We start from the raw sequence: 20978 nt of genomic DNA, 5'->3' as shown, positions 1-20978 counted from the left end.
CACCCTGGATGACCCCCCAACAGCGACTCATGACACCACACGAAGGCCTGCTGTTGGAGCGCCGCTGTGGGCACAAACAGACGGTCGTGAACAAACGGCAATCCTTCTTTTATATGCCGGTCCACTCCTTGATCTTCCCACTGGAGCCATTGGGCTAGGGTATGGTGTGTCCGCACTGTGTGGAGAAACGTCTCCGCCCGGACCATGCAGATTACTTTTTCCGGGGCGATGATTGACTCGTTGACCTCTCTGAGAGACAAGGGCTCTCCCCCCTGCCGGGATAGCGAGTCAGCCTTCCTGTTTTCCGACCCTGGACGAAAAGTGATGAGAAAGTCAAATCCTGCGAAAAACAGCATCCACTGCATCTGTCTTTGCGTAAGATGTCGGGCCGTTTTTAGGTATTGTAGGTTTCTGTGGTCGGTATACACCGTTATCGGATGTCGCGCTCCCCACAGATAGTGTCTCCACTCATGAAACGCCCTCCGCACCGCTAGCAACTCCTTTTCTGCAATAGTGTAGTTTGCTTCAGCTGGGGACAATTTCCTAGAGAGGAAGGCGATGGGATGCAGTTGTCCGGTCTGTGCCTCTCGCTGCGAGAGTACCGCTCCCACCGCAATATCGGATGCATCCGCTTCCACGATGAACGGAGCGTCGGGCGGGGATGCTGCAGGATCGGAGCAGTGGTGAAGGCTTGTTTTAACTCGCTGAACGCATGCATTGCTTCTGGAGTCCATGAAAAGGGGTGTCCTTTTCGTAGCAGACGAGTAAGAGGAGAGACAAGTTGGGAAAAGTGAGAAATAAATCTCCGGTAATAATTAGAGAACCCAAGAAAACATTGGACGTCTCTCACGGTTCTTGGGATGGGCCACTCTTGCACTGCTGCCACTTTCCTCTCCGCCATACTTAACCCTGCCGGGCTTAAGACCACCCCCAGGAACTCCACTCTCTCCACATCAAATTCACATTTGCACAACTTGCAAAACAAATTGTTTTCTCTCAATTTTTGGAGGATTTGTGACACATGAGTGTGGTGTAGGCTAGGATCCTTGGAGTAAATGAGGATATCATCAATGTATACTACAGTTGTTTTATCTATGTACTCCTTGAGCACATCATCTAGAAAGAATTGAAACGCCGCCGGGGCGTTACACAGTCCAAACGGCATTACCCTATACTCGAAAAGGCCATACCGCGTTTTAAACGCCGTCTTCCACTCATCACCCTCCCTTATCCGAACCAGGTGATAAGCCCCTCTCAAATCCAAACGAGTGTAAATGGTGGCCTCTTTTACCTGGTCCAGCAAGACAGGGATGAGTGGAAGAGGGTATCGATTCCTCACGGTGTTTTTATTCAAAACGCGATAGTCAATGCACGTCCTCAGATCACCATTGGCCTTTTTGATAAAGAACAGGGGCGACGCGGCAGGAGACCGGGAAGGCCTGATGAACCCTATGTCTACATAGTGTTCCAAGTATTGTCGCAGATGATCTGTCTCTGGGTCGGACAAAGCATACACTCGACACGATGGCATCATTGCCCCCGGGATCAAGTCAATCTGACAATCATATTCCCGATGCGGGGGCAAGACTTCCGCCTTACTCTCGCTAAAAACATCCGTATATTTACCATATACTGCGGGGAGGACCGTTTCTTTCTCTGCCGCCATGAGTATATGATACCCGTGGGTGAGCGCCAGAATGTGGGTTCGGTGAGTGTTAGCGCATTCCCTTAGGCAATACTCGGTGTCAAATTCAACCGTTTTTCTTTTCCAATCTATTGCTGGATTATGGGTGGTTAACCATGGCATGCCAAAAATCAATTCATACTGCGGGGCCTCTATAATGTTGAATGCTATTTCCTCCACATGATCCCCCAGTGGTCCGGTTTTGGACAGCGTCAGGGACTCCGTGACCTCTGTGATGGGTCCTGATATCAGGGGTTTCCCATCTACTGCCCAAACCCTTTCTGGACTAGGTCTCGGGAGACGCCGTAATCCCAACCGCCGCACCAACCCGTTGTTCACAAAGTTCCCAGTGGCCCCTGAATCAATCATTACTTTGACTTCATGTTCCGCTGTTCCTACGTGTAAATGCATGATTAAGATAACGTGGGATTCTGAAGCTATAGAATCTATGATCGCTAAAGATGGCAGCTGTAACGTCCGATCCTTGTCACCTTCTTCCACACACGTAAGATCGGGAAGGGAGGCCTGCAACGTGGTTACCGCCACTTTCCTTACCCCGGCATACCCTCCTTTTTTGGGTTTAACCGGGCAATTCCTTACGTAGTGGCCTTTCTTGCCGCAGTACATGCATAACCCTGCACTCCTGCGGCTTTCTCTTTCGACCCTGGATAAAGGGGCCCTAATCGCTCCCACTTCCATGGGCTCTGCCTGACCCTCCGAGGCCACTGGGTGTTTTGGCCCCCTCTCGGCTTTATCAACATGGGCATACACCCTCTCTCCCTTACGTTCGGATAATCTATGGTCTAGTCTCAACGTAAGATTCATCAAATCGGTACAAGTAGAGGGCTGCGAATCGATTTGGGCCAATACGTCTTTCATGTCATCTTTTAACCCCTGATAATAGAGGGACATTCTTTTATCCTCGGGCCATGCGGTTTCAGCCACTAAACGGTTGAACTGAGTCAGACACGACACCAGGTCCTGTTTCCCCTGTCGTAGTCCCAACAGTTCGCGATCCGCCGAGAAGGTGGTGGCCCTTCGATTGAAAAACCGCTCGAACTCTGTTCGAAAGGCATTCCAGTCTGACAGTAAGGGATCGTCATATTTGACCAAGGGTACGGCCCAATTGGCCGCGTCCCCGGTCATATATGAGATCGCAAAGGCCACCCTCGAATGGTTAGAAGGAAACGATGCTGGTTTGCAGGAAAAGTGCAGGGCTATTTGTGTCAGAAAGGATTGTATCTTGAGGGGATCACCCGAAAACCTTTCTGGGCTAGCTAAAGGTATGGGAGGAGACACGTTCACCTGTATAGGAGATGAAGACAGTGTGGCATCAAAGGGATTCCTACCCTGTCTGTCCACCCTATCTCGTAGTGCGGCCGTTTCTGCCTTTGATGCAGCCAATTCCTGCTGTACCGCCAGGAGAGCCTGTAATACTTCGTCTAAGGAGGCCATGTGTGTGCGTCACTCGGAACCCAAGGATTTGTATTCGTGGGCGCGTAATTCTGTCACGACCGCCTTTGTTCCTGGGGCTTCGAGTGAGGCAAAGGGTTCCACCTCCCGACGTTTCCGGCTCTGATTATAGATATATACAGAGTACCAGAACAATCAGGCGAGGGACAGGGATGAAGACCTGAGAGGATAGTTAAGAAAGAAAGTAAAACGGAAAACAACTGAAGAGTTAAACACAATAATAGTCTACTCTCATAAGGTCTTACTAAATGTATTGTGTCACCTCACACACTCTGTTTCACTCACAGCGATCGCTCACCCTGAGAGGACACACCCTCTCCAAATTCCAAACTATCTTCATTCTCCATGGGGTACTGTTGCCCTCTGTTCCTAAGTACTAACCCACATCCCTCCGTGCATCTGGAAGATCCCTTCCCTGTTGGCGTGGTTCCCAAACAATAGTCTTGCGCAGAGTTCCAGGGACTACTTCGCTCCCCTAAATAATGTTATACCTCTTCCCGGTTCCAGGGAGCCTCTTTGCCCAAAGTCTCGTATTAACTTGTCATACAGCTTATCGCATAGTCCCCCTCAAACGAATACGAAAAGTCTTTACGCTCTCTCGCGAGGAAGCGCTACTTGCCAGAGGTCGCGTAGTCTCTCGCTCTCTCTCCGACACCTGTGAGAGTCCGGTGTCCTTCGAACGCGGCGACGCTTCCTTCAGCGCCCCGCGGGGGGAGTTCCTTGATTGCGAACCCAACACTCCTTCCCGGGAGTCAGGTGCTCTGCGAACGCGGCGACGCTTCCCCCAGCGTCCCGCGGGGGGAGTTCCTTGATTCGGAACCCAACACTCCTTCTCGGGAGTCAGACGGCGGTGTTTTGCAGCACGACCCAGATACCGCTCTCTTCCCGAAGCCTCAGACGCGGACTCATGCGCCGTCTTGTCTCGGTAACGGGTATCCTCCAATGTGCTTCTCAATCCAGTATTACGCGCAGTGATTGGCCCCCGCGACGCTTATTTCAATGGTTTCCGCCCCGCCTCCATACCGTCGAGGATTCTGGGCCACGTAGTTCTTTCCTGGCGGAACGTGCGGTAGGCGCTCTGGATCAGCGCCTGACAGACTCTGCAACTAATAATCTCCTCAAATTCATTGTCAAAATGTATGGTGGACGGAACAAAGCTGGCAAATCCCTAGCAAATTACCTTAAAATTAAGAAGCAGAAATCCAAAATCATATCAATTACTGATAATCAGGGAGTCTGTCAATCTGCAGATGACAAAATTCTCGAATGCTTTGTCCAATATTACTCTTCTCTATACACTCCAGAGTCCAATTCTTCTTCCGCACAAATTGATTCCTTTTTTCAAACCATTCCCAAATGTCCTGAACACTCTATAGATCTTACATCCCTAGATACTCATAGCTCAGATAAAGAAATAATTAATGATATTACTCAATTACCCAAAGATAAAACACCTGGTCCAGATGGCTTCACTGTTCGATTTTATGTTCACTTCAAACAAATCTTAATACCCGATTTACTTTCATTGATGAATTATTTTCCCAATAAAGGGTAATCTGATGGAACCTTTACTCAGGCAATGCTATGCCTGATTCCTAAAAAAGACAAGGATCCCTCACTTTGCAAAAACTATAGACCTATCTCCTTGATTAACACAGATTGTAAAATTTATGCCAAGATTCTAGCCATTCATATTAGCAAAGTTATCCCTGACCTCATCAATATTTATCAATCTGGGATTGTCAAAGGTAGGTCAATTACTGACAACTCGAGAACTCTTCCAAGATGAACTCTCCAGTTGCAGCTATCACTCTAGATGCTGAAAAGGCTTTTGATAGGGTTAGCTGGGATTTTATGTTTGGAGCGTTGAGATGGCATGGTTTTAGTCCCCACATTATTCAACATATTCAACTGTTATATTCTGCCCCCGCTACCTCCATTTGGGTTAATGGTTCTCAATCTAATTATTTTTCTCTCCATAGAGGCACCAGACAAGGTTGTCCCCTTTCCCCTCTTCTTTTTATTCTTGCTTTAGAACCTTTTTTGGAAAAAATTAAACATTCACCATCTTATACTGGTTTTAAATTTCAGAACATTGACATTAAATATACTGCTTACGCTGGTGACATTTTACTATACATCTCCAACCCATCCACCTCTATACCTGCTCTTTTCTCCTTATTACGTGAATACTCTCTTGTATCGGGATATAAATTAAATATTGATAATTCTGAGGTTTTGCCTTTAAACAAATTTTGCTTCTCCCATAAGTTTTGTGATTCCGGTTTTGAGTGGAATCCTACCAGCATCAAATGTTTAGGTGTCCACTATTTGAATACTATTAGAGAAACTATTAAGGTTAATCACACAGACATACTGAAAAAGTTATCTACACTCATTGAAGGTTGGTCGCCTCTTTTCCTTTCTTGGTGGGGTAGACTTGCTTCTATAAAAATGATGCTACTCCCCATAGTCAACTTTATCTTTCAATGCTTCCCGTCTCTCTCCCGCTTTTTTTTCTTCAAAACTATTAACCGCATCTTTATAAAAATGTTATGGAACAATCGAAAAGCTAGGATTTCTCTTTCCCGTCTTCAAAAACCCAAAGACCTAGGTGGGGTTAACTTTCCAAATCTTAACCGTTATCACTCTGCCTTCAATTTAAAACAAATTTGGCCTTTTTTTTATCAGATTCTTCTTGCCCTCCTTCAACAGCCTGGAGCTCATTTGAACTTGCACAAATTTCGCCCTTTTCATTTCTTACAGCTATTCGCTTATCCCAACCCCCGAAGCATTTTATCACTCGCATATTTAAATGTTCCAAAACACTTACCCATTCACTGTCTCGTTTCTTCACCTCACATATTGACTCTTACTATCAAATTGTGATCTGGTATAATAAATTCTTAAAAATGAATAACAGAGCGCTATTTTGGAAGGAATGGATTGATAAAGGTATTATTACTTATGATCATTTACTTAAAGATAACTCCCCAAGGGCCTTCTCAGACATTTGTGATTCTTTTCATATGTCAAATACATATTCCTCCCAATACCCCTTGCTGTCAAATACCCTAGCCTCAATTCTTTCTCAATGCAATCCTCCATCCATCAACGCTCCGTCCCTTTCCCCTCCACCAGTTTTCTCCAATCCTCTCAAAGCTGCTGCTATCTACAAACTACTATCCTATCCATCTGTTGATATGTCCAAGTCTAAAATAGAACTCCTATGGGAAGAGGACTTAGCTCAAGAATTCTCTTTTCAAGTTTGGGATTCTATATGATCAAAAAAACACACTGCTTTCCGTTCTGCAAGCACCACACAGACGTTATATTTTTTTTATAACAGGCTTTTTCTCACCTCTTCCGATCTCCATAAACTGCTTGACTCCAAGAAATGTTGGTCTTGCCCACATGTTGATAGTGACTTCCTCCATATGTTTTTTCGTTGCCCATTGGTTAAATCCCTTTGGACTCACATCTGGTCCAAACTAAATGATATCTTAGACACAGATTTCCCTTTTGAGATTTTACATATTTTTATGGGTGGTTCCTCGCCTCTTTGGAATGTTTCATGTATTGTACGCAAGTTCATAGATTTGTATATTGCTATTTCTTTTCAGATTATCACTACTAACTGGAAGGATACTTCAAAAATGTCATACACTGCCTGGTGGAATCTGTTATGTCACCATCACAGACTTGATCGTGCTTTTGCCACCTCTGTACCTTTATTAATCAAAAAGGATCTGTTTTGGCTACCTTTAACCGATTTTCTTTCTAGACATGCTGTTTGAATTTTTACCTTTCTCTTTTTAATATCCCATTTGTTTATCTTCTATCTATTATCTTTCTTATTCCTAACTTATTAATACTCAGCCATTAATGATGGATGTATGATGTAACAACGCGTACCATTACAACGCGGTATGTTACATCGCGGTTTTAACAACGCAAGTCGTTACATCGACTTGCGTTGGAGGGCGCTGGACATAAGAATAGTGTGAATTACTATTCCAACTCCAGTCTACGTACAGTAGGGAAGGTGTTGGAAAGTAATTCACACTATTCCTTAGCCTACAGCGCCCTCCAGTGCAAGTCGGTGTAACGACTTGCGTTGTTAAAACCACGATGTAACCATACCGCGTTGTAATGGTTGCGTGGTAAAGGATGTTTCCCTTATTGATTTACTTATTTTGTTGCTTTCTTTCTTTCTCTCTCCTTTCTTCTTTTTCTTTCTTTTCTTCTTTCTCTCCTTCCCCTCCTTAAAAACAACAAAACTCTTAAAAGCTTTTTGTCTTAGGTACAGTTTTTATTTCCCTATTTGGGATTGTATTGTACACATGGGTCTTTTAATATCTTCTCAATCTCCTTTATTGCCATATTTTTCTTTGTATTGATGTTTTACTATGTTTATCATATTCAATAAAGCTTTTTAAACTTAAAAAAACAAAAAACAAAGGTGTGCCAACTTTCATTCTAATAATGGACTTTGAAGGCTTCCCATATTGTGGATGCAAGAAATTGGAGTATTAGTTGAGAGGGTTGGTACCCCACCTCAAGAAATAATAACAATCCTGGTGAGGATGTGTCACAAAAGTCACTAAATAAACCTGTACTTAACCCTCTGGTAGCTTGGCACAAAACAGTCAGGCTTAACTTAGAAGCAATTTGTAAAGTATTTATCAGTACTAAAACAGTAGTAAAGTGAAAACACAATACACGAAAAATCAGTAGCCCTGGAGATATGCATTTCTAAAGTCAATTGCGCCGAGAAAAACACAAAGCACCAACCATGGTTATTTGGTCAAACTAGACCAGGTCAAAGTCAAAGGTTTAGGCCCACTGCGATGGCGCACAGGTTGGATACTGGAACCAGGTTTGTCCTGGTTTAAAAGTTTACCTACTGACAGAAACTTTTCTGGAGAAAAAGTGTTCTTCATCGAGTCGTCGGAGGGGCAAGCTGCAGGCTGGATCAGAAGTAGGGCTCAATGACCGCAGGGTGCTGAAAAGCTGGGTCCTGGCGAGGTTGACGATGAAGGCGAAAAAGCTCTGAGCAGGCGAAGTCCGTTCCCAGGAAGGTCTTAATGTCAATCACCTTCGGTTTGGTGATAGTCTTGGTGAAGTCCTCTAGAAGTCATATCTCCTTTAGCGGGGTAAACCAGCAAGCTGAGACCAACAGTTGACTTGACGTCAACGGCTTCAGCTTTGACAGCTTCCCATGGGGCACAGGGTCAAGACTGATTTGAATATGGCTGGGTCCAGACTGGGGTGGTGTAGTGGGCAAAAGAACAATGGATTTAACCCAGATCTTTTGACTGGGGGAGAATGTTTGCATTGTCAGCATTCCGTCCATCATTTGTTTGCTGTAACACTTTTCGCCCTAAGTGGGATGGGTATGCCCAGACGTGGGTCCCTTGCTCACTGTGCCACTAGATTCAAGGTAGCCTGGCTGAAGAAGGGTGACATACCCTGAAACCGGTCCCAGGATGCTTGTTCCCGGTCCAGGGAGGACCTGGCCTGGCAGTTCGGTCTGGACTGTTCCCATGGGGCACAGGGTCAAGAATGATTTGCATATGGCTGGGTCCAAACTGGGGTGACGTAGTGGGCAAAAGAACGATGGATTTAACCCAGATCTTTTGCCTGGGGGAGAATGTTTGCATTGTCAGCATTCTGTCCATCATTTGTTTGCTGTAACACTAATCACCTTTGGTTCGATGTTAGTCTTGGTGAAGTCCTCTAAGTTTGGACTTGGAATCTTTTCTGGAAGTCATATCTCCTTTAGTGGGGTAAACCAACAAGCTGAGACTGTGAGAAAGTGCCATCTTTCTTGCATGGTATGCCCTCACTTTTTGCGAAATTGCTGAATGTACTTTGACTGAGTGTGCCCTGGACTCCTGCCAATCAGGTGCCCAGGGCCTATGTTCCTCCCCTGAAACCTAACCTACAATCCACGTCTGGTCTGGGAGGCTGCCTAGGCTGCCACACAGCAGACATGTTGCTGGACCCCTGGGTGGAGAGCACCCACTCTTCTGGACCTGCAACAATGCACATTCTGGGCGAGGGGCTAGGTCTAATCCCCCAGGATGGACAGGGGGAAGCTTCAAAAGCATGCCGCCTCTGTGAGCTTCTCCAGGCCACTTGCTGTACCCAGCAAACTGGCCCCCACCGGTTCTAACCCCCACTCTGTCGGGAAGACTGGCCGGAAACCCCAAGTAAGGACAGGGGATGTGCCAGCCTGCCAACCCCACCCCTCAGGTGGGGGAGGCGAGGTGAAGCACATCTCCGGGCGCTCGCCTTCTTGAAGATGGGAGGCCCTACCCAATCAGGACTAGGCTACTGCCCCCCTTCCACAGGAGAGTGGCAGGATAGGGGGTGTACCCACCCCAGGGCGGAGACCCATTGGTCCCTGCCCTTTACCTACCATTAAAGCCCCTAAATCTAGTATTTAGAGGCACCCTGAACCTTCCTTCTCCAGATTCCGAAAAAGCAAAGAAGAGTAAGAAGAAAGAAAACCTGCTGTGCAGCTGCTAAGAAGAGGAAGACACCAACTGTCTTGGCCCCAGCCCTACCAGCCTGTCGACCCTCGAACCTGCTCCTGCTAAAACTCTTGTGGCCAGCAACCTCACAAACCCCAGAGGACCTGGCTACCTTGTGACTCTGAGCATCTAGGTCTCCCATGAGCAGTGGCTCTGCTCAAAGCAAGTTTCTGACCCCTGGCATCAGCCCGGAACCGCGAACCCTGCACACCCTGCACCCGCCAAGCCTGGCCTGTGCCGGAGTGGACAAAGACCCTAGAACGTCCCTTCGGCAACTGTGACCCCAAATCCGGCACCCACGGACTCACCTCAACGCTCCTGACGACGCCTGCAGCCTCAGAACCAGGGACCCCCCAACCACAATCAACAGAGGGTAAGATTTCCTGACACCAAAAGGCACCCCTGCACCCGGCGCACTGCAGCCCCCTGTGCCCGACTCCTGGGTACCTACCTATCCTCCAACTACCCAACTTACCTCTCGAAGTGGTGGTGGCACCTGAAGCATCTTCGTCCCCGAGCTTGCAGCCTTTGTTAGTCCTGGAGCTTTCCCATTGAAATCCATTGGGCGCCCGAAGGCTCAAAAGCACCCTGCACCCAACCGCCCGAGTGGCCCTGGCAGTGTAACTTCTACTCCTACCTACTTCCCCATTTGCCCTGAGCAAGTGAACAGGAGCCCAGCTCCCACAGTCGCGTGGCCTGCTAGTCAGCAGCCATCAACCAAGGCCCCCCTGCCTCCCATAGGATAACATTGGGCCTAACTCACTCTGCACCTGGCAGCCCCAGTGCCGCTGAGGGTGTAACAACTGTACCAACCTGACCCTGGGAGACCCCTGAGTCTGTGCCCAGAACCCTAACTCTGCCAGTCGAGTACTTACCCAAAAGCCGATAACCCAATTTTCTAACATAACGTAACATTGACTGGTTTCTTCTGAAGTTTCTTCTAAGTGTGGAGTTTCTAAAACTTAAAATATTCACCTAAAATCAACCGAGTAACGAAAACAGAAGTACTCACCTGCTATTAGGAGAGCTCCCAGTGCTGGATCTTGGTGCTCAGCACTGACCCTGAAAAGTACTCACAACCGTACTTACCACTAACCCAATTTTCTTCCAACGGAAATCATTGACTGTTTTTCTGTGAAATTTCTTTTGTGTCGATTTTTGCAAACTACAAATATTCTTTAAAAATCATACCAACTGTGAAAACTTAATTACTTACCTGTTTTAGATAGAGGTCCCAGTGCTGAGCCTAGGAGCCCAGCCCTGGATTACAAAAGTAACAAGAGCATACTTTACCTGTAACTTGAATTTTCTCCCGTAGGGAATCATTGACTGGTTTTCTATGAAATTTCTTCTGTCAACTTTTAAAATAGCAAAATATTGCCTAAAAATCACAACAGTAACTAAACCGAATTTACTCACTTGTTTCCAAGACCTGACCCAGGACTGAATCTAGGATCCAGTCCTGGAATTAGGAAAGTAATTCTGAAAGTAATCTATTGCAAATAATTTAAAATTCACATTGAGCTCAATGTATTATTGTGTTTGAAATTGTGTTGCCTATTGCAACAACCTGTGACTATTACCCACAAAAGTCAATTGCATATTGCAAAAGTATTTAACTAAAGCCTCTCATTCTGAGAAAGTATATTTTGATACCTATTGTTGGTTCTAAAATAACACAACCATATATTTTTATATAAACTATTGGCCTAGAGTTCAGTTCTTGAGCGTGTGAGACCATTTGCTGACTGAGTTTGTACAACAAATGCTTTACACTGTCCTCTGGTACTGCCTTACTGTTCGACCAAGCTACCACTTTAGAGAGTAAGGTTATATCTAACTTTAACCTCTGCCAAACCTCTGGGGACTCTGTACACACTGTACCTATTTGGGAACAGTATATACAGAGCCACTTTCTCACAGAGACGAATGTTGACTTGACGTCAACGGCTGCAGCTTTGACAGCGGTTGCGGTCTCCAATGGTTTTCCAGGCAAAATGTTTTTATGTCCCAGTTTTTTCAGTTTGGACAGGAGGAGTACAGTCTAACACAGGAGTCTCCCACCTTTTCTGTAGTGAGAGCTACTTCTGCACAAGGACAGTGTTTCCGGGCTACTAGCAAATTTTTATAACTGTAAAATGGTGACTAAACTATGACCACCCAAAGCAGGATTTTCAGTAGCTACCACCCAAGTATACCAAGTGGGGTTACCAGCGCAAATGCTGGGAAAAAGTTCATCAATATTAAATGCATCCCCCCCCCCCGACTTATGAAGTAACATTCAAATCATGGCATGCCCTGTGGTACAAAGGATATAAGCGCAGCAGTACGCCTCCCCAGCTCAGCTTGAATTATCATTCACCAGTTTCTGAAAATGCACATTTTTCTATCTAATACCACTTTCCACTGTGGGCAAACAAACTCAATTTTCCAGAAGAAAACCCATTTTTAAAAACTAAAACTGCCTTAAAAATAACAGTTTTTAGGAAATGCACAGTCCCAAAACATCAGCTTGTTATTTTCATCATGTACTCCCATATACAAATGCCTCATATGGACAGACTACTTTGAATTGCCAAGTATTAGTTCAATGCCATGGATGCTCACTGTAGCACCACGGATGCCTGTAATATGCCAGTAATGCCCACCATTATACTAGGGCCAGAGCTGTGCCAAGGCTGGAAACCATACGGCTCAGGAATGAGATCATATATCAGTCATGACCATTAATATGCCAGGAATAGGTTCATATAGGCCAGTTATGCTCTTAGTATGTCAATGATAGCTGCCAGTATACCACAATGAGACCAAAAATACTAAAATAGTCAAGGATGACCATCATTATGCCATTGGCACTATTATGTCAGGAATGGACACAATTATGGCAGAGATAACACTCTTATGATGGGGCTAGCATATACACTTGGCGGTTCTTGGCACTAGGCATAGTTTCAGGAAGCAATAGTGTTTATTATGGACACACAAATGTTGATGAATCTCTTAATTTTCTCTGGTCTGGATCATACCCTGTTCTCCTCGGGTCTCGGGCTGATCATGCATCCAACTATCACGTTTCACTCTGACTCCTGCAGTCCCGCTCTTTCGTGGGTCGGCACTGATTACTGCTCAGGCTACTGCTGCCATACTTCTTTGATGGTGCACTGTTCACACACCGAAAAAGGAGGCACTACTACATAGTCAATCACTTTGTGGCTTAGCTATATTGAGACTGGATACAGACTGTCATGTAGCAGGCCCTATAGGCTGACTCAGTGTGTATTTGAGTGTTAGTATGAGTTACTGCCATAAGTTTCCTGGCTGTCACTCCAAGGGTCTTGAGATGAGCAGCGATGCCTTCTTTAATAGGCATCTACTCTCTGAATTTGATACTGGGCTTGACTTCACTTCAGAGAGCTACTTTGAAGGTACTGGCGAGCTACCAGTAGCTCCCGAGCTACTCGTTGGAGACCCCTGGTCTAACACCACCCACTGGTCCAGGGCCTGGAAGGCACCCCATGGGGGTTAGGACTCCCTCTAGCTGAAGCTGGCAGCAGGGTCCAGACCGGTCCAATTGCAACTGGTCTGCTAGGCAGTTGTCGAGAGAGAGACCTCTGGGAGCTTGTTGTGTCTCGGTAGCTCAAACAGGAGGTCAGCCAACTGACCCTTAGAATCACTTATGGGGTCCTGGGTTCGAGGCAAGCTGGTCCAGCCTTTCTTCGGGTTCAAGACAGCAGGACAGTCCTTCTGATCAAGTTCAGGAGCCTTCTGCGAGGCGGTCTGTGGGGTCCACTTTTTTTTTTTTTTTTGCATATTTATATAGCGCAAACTCGACCCGAAGGTATTGGAGCGCTTTACATAGCACCGTATTTACATTACACATTCGGGCACGGAGAGATTAAGTGATTTGCCCAGAATCAGAGGATGTGGACGCGACCTCGAGGCTCGAACCCTGGTTTCCTGAACCAGAGGCAGCCGCGCAGCCGACGGACCACATCCTCTCCCCACTTTCATGCCCAGTGCCAGCCTGTGGGTGGAGGGCTAGCTTTTGTCCACCCCCTAAATCATGTCCCCCCAGTGGCTTAAATAGGGCTTTAGTGCCAGGACTGGAGGGCAACTCTCTCCTATCCTTTCATGTTTTTTTTGTTGTAATGGCCATTTGTTTACTTTTTTTTTTAGCCAGCATGTGCATACCATATTTAGACAACAGGTATTTAATTTTTTTATTACTTTGTATGTCTATTACATATGTTTGCAAAAAAGAAAATACTAAATAAAGCAGGGTTGGCAAGGCAATACCTATTGGCTTAGGCAATGCCTGTCTTTCATGAGGCTGGCGACCCCGCTCTAGGCAAGACCTAAAAATGATACGATTTGTCATAAACTCGTGTCCAGCTAGCAGCCCTTCTCCCTTGCAAACTCAAAGCATGGAAATCATATCCGATACTTAACTCGGGGAAAGACTGCGGTCCTGACTGGCTGATACAGTTTCGGTTTCACAATTCGACGTCACAAGCCTGAAGAGAAACTTGTCCACAGCAGCCAGGGCGCTTGGGTGGAGAGGAGTGTAGACTCCGAGCCCCCGGAGGAAGCCTGCCCTGCTCTGCCTGCACGAGACACACCGGCGGCGCGCGGCTCGGGTAGGTCGGTTACTCTTTTTCTGCTCCACCCGAGACCAATCTTCAACTGGTAGTGCAAAGGTAATGACGATGCAAGAAATTGTCTTTCTTTTGGAGTTTGCCCTGTTCTGTTTTTTTCCTTAGCTGTATCGTGTCCGCCTGGTAGACGGAGTCTGAAGAAGTGTTGTGTATTGACTGGGCTTTAAGTGGGATGAAAAAAGGGGGGCGGGGGGGGGGGGGGGGGTCTCTGAAAGGGGCGCGGGCGATGTAATTAAGGGCGTGGCTTAAAACACATAAGTTAAAAAACTGTGCTTAACATGGTGTGCTGCCCGATTTGTATTTTGCTGTTTCTGCCATTGCATCCAGATATGATACAAGTATCATGCCTACAACAAGCCAGGACTATTAGCTTTGTCAATGGTTGTTAGTTGCATAAGATAAAGCAGCAGCAACTATGGCTTGTTGTATATAAAATTGAAAAAGTTTCCACTTAAAGCCCTGGTGACACCACGACGACGTTGCTGCTCCTGAGTTTCAGAAAGAGAAGGGAAATCCAGAGAGAAAATGACTCTTTAAAGGATTTCCCTTCCCCTACAACGCTCACCTGGCATGACGTCATGCCGTAATTTCTCCACTTGTGAGATGTGGGCAGTGTGACCAGGGCACATCGATGTGCCTGCTGTCACTGCAGTCCCCCTGTGCCACGGCACAAATCGGAGCCAGAAAGAGACCCGTTTCGAGGTCCCCTTTAAATAACTGCCGGTGCTCGGCACTGGTGAGACCCGGCTCATTTAAAGCCCTGTGTATTGTGTTGTCAAATATTGTGCGGGGCAGGAGGTCTCGTGCTGGTGAAGGAGTGCGATGTGTTTATTAGTAAAGGAGGTAACTGTATTGTATACAGTGCATACCTGTCAACTCACACGATGCCACCGTGTGTGTGACACGATATCGCCCCCTATCAGACGGTCTCTCGGGAGGAACCGATATCACACGGTGGAAGGGAAAACCAGCTGGAAAACCGTTTTCCAGCTCGTCTTCCGAGGCTTTGAACTGCCGACGTCCATTCATGCTGGCGGATCAAGCCACCTGTGCCCGTATTAGGAATTAACAACAAATTTGCTAGTACTGCAACTATTCTTGAACCTCAAAACAACTTATGAGGGCACATTTTGGGAGACAACAAAATGCGACTGGGACCTTTCTTTTCGTCGACTTCATCCATCAATTTATTTATATCAAATATACTTTATCAACCTTCCATAATAAAGAAATCAAAAAGGTTACACCTCACATCAATGAGACATATTTTGAACAATATATTTCACACCATTCAATCACTCATTTCAAACATTCTTGACACCAAACTATTCTTCACTCCAAACTCACTGGTACCACAAACCATTCATACATGTCAATCAGTCTTCTCAAAAAACAAAACAACTCAAATACTTTTCTGAGACCACAGAGAATATCGTTAAACTTATTGCTCTGAATATTATTTCTTTTTGACAAATTCAAAATTCTTGTGGTCACACCAAAAAGGTCTACGCGTTTCGAAACCCCTTAGTTTGAGGGTCTCTCATCAGGACCTGTAAATTTAAAATAACAAAAAACCTTTATAAGTAACGCTGGGACGTCCAACCACCTCTCAAAACACCAGCAGCCTCTTAGTACTAACTTGATTACCTCTGTCAAATGGAGAGAAGATCAGCCGATCTTATTCGAATAACTCTAGAAAATAAGAGAAGAAAACATGGCACTGAGCCCGAGGGGGAATGCAAGTCGCACAACAACGATGACGTACCCAAGTCCATGGGCATGTTGGTTATTAATCCGTTCCTCATATAAAGGAACAAGTGTAGAAAATTATTTACGTCCAGTGTAAAACAGCCTAAAATACAGGCTTACCTGAGTAATTTCCGTAAGTTGCGGGAACCGTTTGAGAACGCTAATTCCTGTCACGTGTGGAGACACGTGATCGCGGTGTTTATATCTCACTTGGGGAAAACAAAAAAAGGACTTATCTTAGTATGAGCCAGGGCGCCGGTTGGGAACGGAACCTGATTCAAAATGGAGGTGACAAAAAACTTTGTTAATGCTTATGAACTCCAGAGGGAACGAGGGGTAATAGCTTTAATGTAAATGGGAGATTTATCCGCATGTTTGAACCCATTCCTTTTTATGAGGAACGGATTAATAACCAACATGCCCATGAGTGATTATTTTGAGAACACCTCGCCATTATCATCTATATTAAGATAGCGAAGACGCGCTATAATTAGGATAACCCATGTAAGTTTATGATGAATGATTGTGCGACTGCCACTCCTAACATCATTGCTTAAACACTGTTAGAATTGTTTAAATTTGCATTCCCCCTCGGGCTCAGTGCCATGTTTTCTTCTCTTATTTTCTAGAGTTATTCGAATAAGATCGGCTGATCTTCTCTCCATTTGACAGAGGTAATCAAGTTAGTACTAAGAGGCTGCTGGTGTTTTGAGAGGTGGTTGGACGTCCCAGCATTACTTATAAAGGTTTTTTGTTATTTTTAATTTACAGGTCCTGATGAGAGACCCTCAAACTAAGGGGTTTCGAAACGCGTAGACCTTTTTGGTGCGACCACAAGAATTTTGAATTCGTCAAAAAGAAATAATATTGAGAGCAATAAGTTTAACGATATTCTCTGTGGTCTCAGAAAAGTATATTGAGTTGTTTTGTTTTTTGAGAAGACTGATTGACATGTATGAATGGTTTGTGGTACCAGTGAGTTTGGAGTGAAGAATAGTTTGGTGTCAAGAATGTTTGAAATGAGTGATTGAATGGTGTGAAATATATTGTTCAAAATATGTCTCATTGATGTGAGGTGTAACCTTTTTGACTTCTTTATTATGGAAGGTTGATAAAGTATATTTGATATAAATAAATTGATGGATTAAGTCGACGAAAAGAAAGGTCCCAGTCGCATTTTGTTGTCTCCCAAAATGTGCCCTCATAAGTTGTTTTGAGGTTCAAGAATAGTTGCAGTACTAGCAAATTTGTTGTTAATTCTTACTACGGGCTCAGCCTTACTGCCTTTGGCCTACCTCCAGTCTTGGTTTAGGACCTGTGCCCGTATGGCAAATTTAACGTAATCAGCCAAAACGTAGGATTAATCTGGTTAAAGTGAAATGCGCGCTCCACTTTTTCCACATAACTTTGAGATGGAGTCATTATGCGTCCATGAGCTTCGGAGGACATGCTGAGCCTACAGTTGTGGAATATATTCTTTTATTTAACAAAAGGTCTGGAAATAGCACCAGCAGACCTCCTTGGGGCGGCGAGTACTCGGAGGACAAGCATGATATTATGATGTCCGTGTACCGACAAAGCTGTGGCATTATAGCCCCCTGACTGTAAAATCACGGTTTGAATATATTCAGTTCAGTTGTCAATTGAAACATTAGCTCCGTCTTCAGCTTTGTAATCTGCAACCTTGTCTCGTGTTTGTGTGCCTTCCATTGTGTGCATTATTCTTACTTTTTTCGATATTTGAGGGTTTATTGTGGACAGGGGTGCCCAACATAGGCCCAGAATGGCCAGCTCCGGTCCAGGTTTTCTGGATTTAAAACATGAGGTAAATGTGCAAACCAACAATCTCAATGACATATGTGTGAATGATTGTGAATGTGCATGAAGTTGTTTTGTGTGTGGGTGAGTGTATGTGCGTACATGTGTTTAGTCGAGGAAGACCGGCTCACAGCCACCTAATGGAACCCAAACATGTCTGTGTGAACCGCAGGCAGCATTGGCAAGGCAAGGCAAGCCAATCCTGCTAGATTTGCCAGGCAGAGTGTGAGAGGCAGATACCTCACAGAACACAAAACAAAGCTTCCCGGGCACAGGAGAGCAGGCAGTGAGTGAACACTGCAGGGGGGACAGCAAGAGGTTGGGGGGTGGCCATGCATGGATGTCGAGGGGTGAACAGCCAGCGAATAATAAACAGATTTCCCGGGCATTGAGAAACTAATGTTGTATAAAATCACCTGGTTTTTGGGGCCGAAGGAGATGGGCAAGAAAATGCAGAGAAATGAGTGGCAAAAAGAGTGGTTTTCAAAATAACGCGCACTCTCACAACACATATAGACTTCGATCCCTCTTTCTAGTGTGATCATGTCCAGGGGTAGCTCCTCAGATTCCATCTTCTTGTTCAGGCACTTTCTCTGACCCTTTTAAAACATTTTTTTTGTCCTAATCCTTTTTGGGTTCTGGAGTAGCGTACTACTCGCCGAAAAGCGCTTCGACACCTCGTCAGGGGTAGTAAGCGCTATATAGATGCAGTTACAATTAACTGAGCATCTCATACCATAGATGATCTTGGGCAGTTTGCTCTTACACCTTGTGAGTATCCACTAAGTGTGATATAGTACTATTTTTAATGACCTCAAACCACTCTTTTTGCCACTCATTTCTCTGCAGAGGGAAAAAAAGTCCTCGTAGCCCAGGCTAGCATCTCTAAACAAAAAGGTAGAATAGATTATTTGATGATGTCAGCTGTCGGTGGTCTTTGAGTCCAGGGCCAGTCAGCGGTCTCTGTGTCGCAGCTAGTCAGCAGTTCCGGGTCCAGGGCTAGTCAGCGGTTTCTGGGTACAGAGCCTGTCACCGGTCTCTTGGTTCAGGGACAGTCCGTGGTCTCTGGGTCCAGGGCCAGCCAACTGTCTCTGGGTCCAGGGACAGTCAGCGGTCTCTGGGTCCAGGGCCAGCCAGCAGTCTCTGGGTCCAGGACCAGCCAACGGTCTCTGGGTCCATGGCCAGTCAGCGGTCTCTGGGTCCAGGGCCAGCTAGCGGTCTCTGGGTCCATGGCCAGCCAGCGGTCTCTGGGTCCAGGGCCAGGTAGCGGTCTCTGGGTCCAGGGACAGTCAGCGGTCTCTGGGTCCAGGGCCAGCCAACGGTTTCTGGGTCTAGGGCCAGCCAACGGTCTCTGGGTCCATGGCCAGCCAGCGATCTCTGGGTCCAGGGCCAGTCGGCCAGCGGTCTCTGGGTCCATGGCCAGCCAGCGATCTCTGGGTCCAGGGCCAGTCGGCCAGCGGTCTCTGGGTCCAGGGCTAGCCAACGGTCTCTGGGTCCAGGGACAGTCAGCGGTCTCTGGGTCCAGGGCCAGCCAACTGTCTCTGGGTCCAGGGACAGTCAGCGGTCTCTGGGTCCAGGGCCAGCCAACTGTCTCTGGGTCCAGGGACAATCAGCGGTCTCTGGGTCCAGGGACAGTCAGCGGTTTCTAGGTCATGGGACAGTCAGCGGTCTCTGGGTCCAGGGCCAGTCAGCGGTCTCTGGGTCCAGGGCCAGTCAGCGGTCTCTGGGTCCAGGGTAAGCCAGCGGTCTCTGGGTCCAGGGTAAGCCAGCGGTCTCTGGGTCCAGGGTAAGCCAGCGGTCTCGGGGTCTAGGGTAAGCCAGCGGTCTCTGGGTCCAGAACAAGCCAACAGTCTATTGGCCCAGGGCCAGTCAGCGGTCACTGGGTCCAGGGCAAGCCAACTGTCTCTGGGTCCAGGGACAGTCAGCGGTCTCTGGGTCCAGGGACAGTCAGTGGTCTCTGAGTCCAGGGCCGGTCAGCGGTCTCTGGGTCCAGGGACAGTCAGCGGTCTCTGGGTCCAGGGACAGTCAGCGGTCTCTGGGTCCAGGGCCAGCCAGCGGTCTCTGGGTCCAGGGCCAGCCAGCGGTCTCTGGGTCAAGGACCAGCAAGCGGTCTCTGGGTCCATGGCCAGTCAGCGGTCTCTGGGTCCATGGCCAGTCAGCGGTCTCTGGGTCCAGGCCGGCCTGCTAGTGGGCTCTAGGTTCATGGCCAAGCCAGCAATCTCTGGGTCCAGGCTCAGCTAGCGGTCTCTGGGTCCATGGCCAGTCAGCGGTCTCTGGGTCCAGGGACAGTCAGTGGTCTCTGAGTCCAGGGCCGGTCAGCGGTCTCTGGGTCCAGGGACAGTCAGCGGTCTCTGGGTCCAGGGACAGTCAGCGGTCTCTGGGTCCAGGGCCAGCCAGCGGTCTCTGGGTCCAGGGCCAGCCAGCGGTCTCTGGGTCCAGGGCCAGCCAGCGGTCTCTGGGTCCAGGACCAGCCAGCGGTCTCTGGGTCCATGGCCAGTCAGCGGTCTCTGGGTCCATGGCCAGTCAGCGGTCTCTGGGTCCAGGCCGGCCTGCTAGTGGGCTCTAGGTTCATGGCCAAGCCAGCAATCTCTGGGTCCAGGCTCAGCTAGCGGTCTCTGGGTCCATGGCCAGCCAGCGGTCTCTGGGTCCAGGGCCAGCTAGCAGTCTCTGGGTCCGGGGACAGTCAGCGGTCTCTGGGTCCAGGGACAGTCAGCAGTCTCTGGGTCCAGGGCCAGCCAACGGTCTCTGGGTCCACGGCCAGCCAGCGGTCTCTGGGTCCAGGGCTAGCCAGCGGTCTCTGGGTCCAATGACAGTCAGCGGTCTCTGGGTCCAGGGACAATCAGCGGTCTCTGGGTCCAGGGACAGTCAGCGGTCTCTGGGTCCAGGGACAGTCAGCGGTCTCTGGGTCCAGGGACAATCAGCGGTCTCTGGGTCCAGGGACAGTCAGCAGTCTCTGGGTCCAGGGCCAGCCAGCGGACTCTGGGTCCAGGAATAGTCAGCGGTCTCTAGGTCCAATGACAGTCAGCGGTCTCTGAGTCCAGGGACAATCAGCGGTCTCTG

At 47.4% G+C, this 20978-nt stretch overlaps 1 protein-coding gene across 6 annotated transcripts in view; it reads left to right on the top strand.

Annotated features, from left to right (window-relative positions):
- The first annotated feature begins 14179 nt into the window (after positions 1–14179).
- Positions 14180–20978, top strand: part of LOC146786089 (eukaryotic translation initiation factor 4 gamma 1-like) — a 582378-nt gene continuing 575579 nt past the window's right edge. For 2 of the 6 annotated variants that reach the window (XM_085635561.1, XM_085635558.1), the window contains exon 1: positions 14202–14393. The gene's annotated coding sequence lies outside the window, so the exon portion shown is untranslated. Of the gene's footprint in view, positions 14394–16729; positions 16775–20978 lie in introns of all 6 variants that reach the window. The other 4 variants (XM_085635560.1, XM_085635562.1, XM_085635559.1 and 1 more) reach the window with 4 other exon arrangements.

The sequence above is a fragment of the Triturus cristatus genome, chromosome 11, assembly GCF_964204655.1.
Source record: "Triturus cristatus chromosome 11, aTriCri1.1, whole genome shotgun sequence".
In the NCBI taxonomy this organism is placed as follows: domain Eukaryota; kingdom Metazoa; phylum Chordata; class Amphibia; order Caudata; family Salamandridae; genus Triturus; species Triturus cristatus.
Note: the sequence above shows the minus strand (reverse complement) of the source record. Positions and strands in the feature narration are given on the sequence as shown.